Source organism: Psammomys obesus, unplaced genomic scaffold (assembly GCF_907164565.1).
Source record: "Psammomys obesus unplaced genomic scaffold, mPsaObe1.curated_primary_1811, whole genome shotgun sequence".
NCBI classification, from domain to species: domain Eukaryota; kingdom Metazoa; phylum Chordata; class Mammalia; order Rodentia; family Muridae; genus Psammomys; species Psammomys obesus.
The window spans coordinates 10,130,774-10,138,658 of NW_026586550.1; the positions used below are offsets into that span (position 1 = coordinate 10,130,774).

The window sequence follows — 7,885 nt, forward strand, 5'->3', positions numbered from 1 at the left end:
TTTCTTTCTTTCTTTCTTTCTTTCTTTCTTTCTTTCTTTCTTTCTTTTTTCTACTATGTAGCCTTGGCTGTCCTGGACTTGCTTTGTAGACCAGGCTAGCCTCGAACTCAGAGATCTGTCTGCTTCTGTCTCCTGAGTGCTGAGATTAAAGGTGTATGCCACTATTACACAGTCAAAAAACACATTTTTCATAGCCAAATTTTTTTCTGTACTAACTCCACTTAATACCAACTCAGAACTAACATTTTATAAAGTTCCCCAAGGCCAGATGTCTCAATCAAACAAGCCAAACTAATGAACAAGTCAACCAAACTAAATTAATTGAATTTTAAAATTCCCTAGATTAAATTTTTAAAAAGTGGTCTTTTTTTCCCCTAGGTTTCAGAAAAAACTGTCAATTTTTTAAAGTTTAAAATATCTCTAAAAATCATTTGAGTGTTAGCCTTGCTTATTGGACCACAATGTGCTGGATAGTGTGGGTTTCCTTTGATTCCCATGCCTATTTAATCATGTCACGGGTGACACATACATATAAGAATCGTGGGTGACTCACACACGTGCCTAGGAGTCCCGAGTGACACACACGTGCTCTAGGGGTCCCAGGTGACATACATGTACACGCTCTAGGAGTCGCAGGGGGCACGCACACATGCTCTGGGAGTCATGGGTGACACACGCAAGCTCGTGCGAACAGATTCACGGCCACCCTTCATTACATCAGCCCATGCATTCAGGAGCACCCACGCCCACTCTGAGCACTCACCCGTAGGAAGGCCACTATGGTGAAGCGTGCAGCGCTGCACCCTCGCCACTTCGGGACACGCAGGAAGCCGCTCGAAGCCCTGACGGGCCAGCCACTGCCGACTGCCCTTGCAGGGTGTGAAGAGAGCCTCTTGTCTCCCGCAGAAAAATGACCGGGTACCGCAGGCTGGGGACCAATCACGGCCCTGTCACTACCCCCACAACCAATGGGGATGCGGGTGGCGGGCCAATGGGAGCGTGGGCACTGGTGGAAACACTGTAACAAATTGCCACAGGTTGCAAGAGGGTGTGGAAGGGGCGAGCTGACCTTCTCACCTCATGTGGGTGGCAGGCGCCAGTTCTCCCATCCCTCAGCCGGGGCCGTGCCACCCATGTCTCTCTCTTGAGGGATAGAGAAGTCACCTTGCAGGACCCAGTAGCAGCCCCCCCCCCCCCCCCCCCGTCCCAAGGGAAAGGAAGTAAGGGTGAGGATGTGTGTGACAGAATAGGTACAGGTAGGAGAGGGGAATGGAGGGACCTAAGACTGAAGAGAAGAGGACCTTAAAGGTCGCACTAAAATGAGAAGAAAAGAGAGAATGCGTTCAGATGTCGATGCGATGCGGTAAGCAATGGGTTTCCCCCGGCTTGGGCGGACCACGACTCATTTTCCACCTCCTATCAGATATGCCGTTATCTTTAATCCTCTCTCCTTTTTTCCTTTTCTTTTTAAAAAATTTTTTCTTGTCTCCTGAGAGATCTGTAATGGCCCTGGTGCAGCCACATCAGTTTGGCACACTAGGAGAGCAAAGAAAGCAACGAAAGGCCCCTTCGAAGGTGAAGGTGAGAGGCTCCCTGCGAGCAGGAGGGAGGGCGCCTCCTGCAGTCTGACCTGAGGTGAGCTGCTTCACCTTCTCCACCCCCCGCAGGGGTCAAACGGAGGTCACCCGAAGTAGCAGAAGCAGCCAGAGCTTTCGGAGCACCAGAAGTTGGATTGCAAGCCAGGATCTACCTCACAGTGACCGTCTAAAGCCTGCAACAAGGTGCCTTAACATTCATTGAACCTAGTGAGTCACAGTGTCGTCTTTCAAATGGTTTTTGGTGGGTTGTATATTTTAAACAACAAAATGAAAACTGTCCAGTGGTCACGGTGGGGCACAGCTGGAACCACAGCCAAGAAGGAAAATGACCTCAAATTGACACCTACCTGAGCTTGGAAGTGAGGTGCTTGCTCCTGGCAGAAAACAGACCTGGTATTTAAGGTACAGGAGTGGGGACCAGCAGAGACCCTGTTACCAGCCCCCTTCTAAACTAGTAGGGATGTGGCCTGGCAGTGGTGAGCAATGGAAGACACTAGCGAATTGCCAGAATGATACCGAACAAGGTGGTGTGGCCTGCGATGGCAGCAAGGCCCTCCTTCAAATGCTTGTTACACAACCACCTCCAAAGAGCAGCTGCTTCTTCCCCCCTTGGAGGTAAATTTAAAATGTAGCATTCTTCTTCAAAGTTCTGCTTGGGTCATGACCAATCCCTTCTGACTCTCGGGCAGCCTTTGATGTGGGTTTCTGAGAGCACGAGGGATCTCCGGTGGTTCCCGTGCCTGTGCCTACAATCTTTCTCCCCGCTCTGCTCAAACCTCCATTAGTGCTGCTGGGGATACTGGGAGCAGAGTGGGCTCCGAGTCTGTGAAGCAGGAGGCATCTCTGAAAAAATGTAATTCTGGGGTGGGATCATTCTAACCCTACCTGCAGCAGCCTGGTTTCTTTATTGAGGATGAAGTCTTTGGGAAATTCCTCAGCATCAGGGCCCTGCTCCTGAATGGTAGGGACTTTCAAGGGTCTTAGCAATATCCATACCACTGCTTTTCTTTGAACTTCGCCTCTGCTTCCATGCAACATAGCTCCTGTCCTACCTCCACGCCACAAGGGCTGGAGAGATGGCTCGGGGGCTACGAGAGCATGTTGTTCTTCCAAAGGACAGGCACCCACTCCAGGCAGCCCACACTGCCCAAAACTCCACCCCCAGGGAGCCAATGCTCTGGGCTCCGTAGGTACCTGTACACACCCACCCCAAATACACACTTAAAAAGAATCTTTAAAAACACACCCCTCCCATGTATGTCCTGTGCACCACATCCTCATCCCTACAGTGTCATATCCGGTCTGAAATTCCTTGCTCCCTTTCCAGGTCTGAAAGCAATCCCTCCTCCCAGATCCAGCTAGCACCTTCCTGACAGGAAGCCTTTCAAGATTGCTGTGTTAGACTAACTCAGAGGGCCACTTTGGGTCTGGGTCCTTTGGTCCTAGCTTTAAAAAAATTAGCATTAAAAAATGTTATGTGTATGAATGTTTTGCCTGCATATATGTCTGGCAGGTGCCAGAAGAGGGTGTAGGAGTTACAGATAATTGTGAGCCAATTTGTGGGTGCCAGCAACTGAACCCAGGCCCTCTGCAAGAGTAGCAATTGCTCTTACCAGCTGAGCCATCTCTCTCTAATTGGTTTCTAGCCATTTCATCTGTTACAGTGTACAGGTCCAAGACTCTATCTTTTTTTTTTTTTAATCCTGCAAACAAAAGTAGAGTGATGGCTCATGAGTGGATGGATAGATATATAGTTAGATAAACAAATAAATAGATGAATGGAGCCAAGGCTCACATGATTTTGAAGGTGGAGAAATCCCATGACAGGGCATTTCCAGGTTCAAGACCCTGGGATGCCTGAAGTAAATGTCAGTTCAAGGCTGGAAGTCTGAGTGCAGAAGAACGCTGGTGTAAGCCCTGGGGTCTCTGATGGCCAAGAGCAGAAGAGAAGGAGGAGAAGGAGGGAGAGGGAGAGAGATTTCTCTTGTTTATTCAAGCCCTCAGCAATTTAGTAGTGTCCTTCCACAATGAAGACAAAGTGCTATGTACAGCAGCTGTAAAAGTGTGCCCTGCAGCTTCTACTCAGTTGACTCTGCTGTGAGGTGACAGTACAGCGAGCCAGTGAACTTGACTTTGGGCCCTCTGCTCAAGAGACCACTCTTAGGAAGGTATTTCGGCCTGTACTAGGAAAGCTGGTAAAAAGGGGAACCACAGGTGGGGCTTGCGAGTGAGTTTCCTTATCCTCCTCCCACCTCCTCTTTTTCTCTCTTTGACCTGTTTTTTACTGAGTAGCCTAGGCTAGCCTCAAACTGCAGCTCTTCCTCAGCCTCCTGATGGCTGGGGATACAATCATGTGCCAACACATCTCTTTTCTTTTTTTATGTCTTTTTTTTTTTTTTTTTTTAAACTGGCAACAAGATTACTGCAGAGGGAGTCCTGAAGGTACAGAGCAAGCTGGGGTGATGTTTGAGGACGGGTAGCTAGTTTACATGCCCTCTTCACAGGACAGTGGAATTCACCAGAGAGGGGTCACTCTCCCAGATCCTGATACAAGGGAACAGAAAGTTTCCCAAGGAGCACAGTGGCTCTTGACAGGCAGTGGGATGGTGTGTGAGGAGCAGGATTCCTGGAAAAGTTGTGGGAGGGGAGGAGCAGAGGGTGGAATACCTCTGCCCAGAGAATTGCCGAGTTGGCTCCCCAAGATCTCCCACAGTAGGCCTTTGCAAAGGCCTCACTACTTATTAGGAGATGCAAAGTGTTTCTTCAGTGAAAATAATGCATTTTATAGGCTCATAAACTCATACACTCAATTCCCGAGGTGAGCCTAACAGCTTTATTGGCAGCTGGCTGCCCTCTGCAAGTGGTGATTCCCTGCCCTTCGTGGAAGGCAGGGTAATTAAGAGGGTGGCAGATTCCTCCTCTGACCTGATCCTCGGGAAGTTTTGATAACAGTCTGTGATCTGAGAGAAAGCAGTCTGTTTCCTGTATTAGTAGTAGCCAGGTTGAGGCTGCCAGCAGGTTCCAGCAGGAGGCTTGGGGACAGCAGCTCAGCAGTAGAGCACTTGCCTGGTGTGCATGAAGAGTCCTGTTCAGTTCCCCATACCACTGTAAACAAAACAACATACACAGAAAAAGGGAAAAATTTAGTTCATCAGCTATACATGTGTAAAAATGTGGGGGGCTAGTTAAGAGCTTTGAATGAGTTAGCTATTATAGTCAGGCTTGATGGTTTACACCTGTAATTCCAGTACTCGGGAGGCAGAGGCAGGAGGATCACTGGAAGTTCAAGAATAGCCTGTTTTATGTATGGAGTTGTGGGCCAGTCTGCACCACCTACAGAGACCTTGTCTCAAGAAAGAAAGAAAAAAAGAGATACAACTATATGGGAAGTGGAGATGCTTCTATTAAATATTTCATTCATTATAGTTATAAATTAAGCTGAATATATATTTGTAGTAAGGAATTAGAACAAGGATGTGAGGGCGATCTGGCTGCGACATCTGTCACCCCATTGATCGCCAGGGTTGATTCGGCTGATCTGGCTGGCTAGGCGTGTGTCCCCTTCCTCCCTCACCGCTCCATGTGCGTCCCTCCCGAAGCTGCGCACTCAGTCGAAGAGGACGACCTTCCCCGAATACAGGAGGTCAAGGGTATACGAGTAGCTGCGCTCCCCTGCTAGAACCTCCAAACAAGCTCAAGGAATTAGAACAATATTAGAAAATATAAAAATTCCTACAAATGTCTATTTCCTTCAACCAATCCTTGTTAACATTTTTGTGTTTAGATAGAGAGTATAAAACGTTACCTAAAGTAATGGTACTGCACCTAGTACCAAACATGGCCTGAGTTTGGATCCCTGGCATCCACACAAGAAGCCAGGTGTAATGGCACGTGTCTGTGATCCCAGCACCGAGAAGGAGGAGGCAGGCGAATTTCTGGCGTTAGTTGGCTAACCAGTCTAGCCAACTGATGAGTTCCAGGTTCAGTGAGAGACTTGTCTCACAAAAATGAGGTGAAGAAGCGATCGAGGAAGACACAACATTGACCTCTGACCTCGACACACATGAACACAAGTACAAACGTGTACATGCGTATCATTAACTTCATTGTGTTTGAATATCGACCCGAAGGAAGCATACAGAGGGACCTATGGAAGCGCTTACTTGGCTTTCCTGGTTGGTAACGGCTCACAGGATGCTGATCTTTTTGAGCCAGTAAACTTACTGAGCTCCCTGCGTCTGTATGAGTGCGTTTCATCCCACGTGTGCATCCCCACCCGTCAAGATGCAGTTCCACCACACAGATGCCTGGGCCTGCTTGCACACTGCTAGTCCTCACTTCAACCCGAACCTCATGTCAAGACAGCAAAGACTTGGGGTCACTGGAGTTTTGGAAAAATTTATTCCTCTTTCCAAGATGGCCACATTGAACAAACCTCTTTTCTCTGCCTTTATTTATTTATTTATTTATTTATTTATTTGACCATGGAGGATTGATGACTGAACTTACCTTGACAGAGCTGTAGGGCCCTGCCTTTGATCCTAAAAACTGCTACATCCAAGCCTTGATTTTCAACTTTCTGGGCATCAGAACTATGAGAACTAAGTTTCTGTTGTTTCAAAGCTCCCCAGTTCATGACATTTTGTTAGGAAAACAGACAAAAACATCTAACACATGACATTTGAACAAACCCCAGAAGGAGAAAAGACAGCTAGCTCTCCTGAATGCCTGAAGGCATTCCAGAGGGCACAGAGAGACTGATTTTCACTTATTATAAAACTACCCTTGAGGCTGGAGAGGAGGCACAGTAGTTAAGAGTGCTTGCTCCACAATCATGAAGACCAGAGTTTGGGTCCCAGCACCCATGTAGCAAGTTGGATGTCCCTATAAATAACTTCAACCTCAGCTCTGGGTCAGGCAGTGACAGCAGGATTGTGGAGATTTGCTGGCTTCCAGCCTAGCCAGGAAAATGAGAGTCCCAGTTCCATGGAGAGAGCCTGCCTCAGAAGCAATAGGTAGAGAATGATAGGAGACACCCACGTGAGCAGAGACACCTGGATGTGCACATACATACATAAAGACATCCATCTTTTTATTGCTATCTTTTTTTTAAATCAAGTAAGCTCTTACTGTATTGCCCTGGCTGGCCTCAAACTCCCAGAGATCTGCCTGGCTGTGCCTCCACAGTCCACACCATGCCTGGCCTTCCTGCACTGTCTTATCAAATCTGCATCATGACTCTGCAAGGTGGGAATTATCATTGCCATTTCAAAGTTGAAGAAATAAGGTAAAAACCTCAAACAATTTCCTAAAAATAAAAAAAGAGGAACTGAAAGTCATTCAGAGCAAACAAATAAAAGTTGTTTTATAATCTTCCTGAGTTTCAAAAATGTTCACAAAAATACAATTAATTAAAAAACAAACAAGAAACTGGGACCCTAGGCCACACACTTCTGAAACTGGCCCTTTTTCTCTAAGTGGTACATCTTGATTGGTGTACCTAACTCTTCCCACTCAGGAACTCAGGGCTAGACAGGCCTGGCTGTGCGGATTTTTTAATGCAAGTTTAAGACCAGTGTAGGCAATAGTGAGACTGTGACAAAAACCTAATCCAAACCAAATGACAAAAGGCTGGGGCTGCAGATCCGCGGTAGGATGCTTGCCTTCCATGTTTGAAGCCTTGGGTTCAATCCACTGCACAGAAAAGAAAAGAAAAAGAGAGAGAGAGAGAGAGCTGGGCATGGGAGTACATGCCTGAAATCTCAGCGCTCAGGGAGGAAAAGGCAGGCGGATCTCAGTGAGTTCAAGGCCAGCCTGGTCTACGAAGCAGGCAACTCTACACAGAGAAACCCTATCTGGAAAAAAAACAAAAACCAAACCAAAACAAAACAAAAAGGTGGAAGTAAGCAGGGGTTCTGGGAGTTGACTTCACAATGGCCACTTTACCTGTGGTGGCTCCAATTTTCTCCATTTGTGAGAGGAGGACAGAGGACCAAAGATTCTGCAGTGTCATGCCCATAAGCTGGGAACTTCACTCCCTCCCCACCCCGTGACTATCTGGAACGTTGGCAAGGTCCAGCCCCACTTGGACGGCGGCAGCGGCGTCAGCAATTCAGGAGACAGTCGGCCCTACCAGAAATCTCCGGGGAGCCGAGGGTACCTCAGGGACCCGACAGAGAGTGAGGGGCGGGGCGCCGGCGGGGGCGGGGCCGCCGATTGGTAGGCTGGCTGTGGCGTGACGTAGCGGGCGCCCGAGCCAGGCCCCGCCCCCTTCCGCCAGGCCCCGC

The 7,885-nt window shown here is 48.1% G+C and overlaps 1 long non-coding RNA gene across 1 annotated transcript; it reads right to left on the reverse strand.

The window, feature by feature from the left end:
* Positions 1-4,417: 4,417 nt before the first annotated feature.
* Positions 4,418-7,797, reverse strand: LOC129672592 (uncharacterized). Its single transcript, XR_008719516.1, has 2 exons — positions 7,545-7,797; positions 4,418-4,703 (listed from the first exon to the last, which is right to left on the reverse strand). It is a non-coding gene; the product is annotated as an uncharacterized LOC129672592 (long non-coding RNA).
* Between the last annotated feature and the right edge of the window lie 88 nt (positions 7,798-7,885).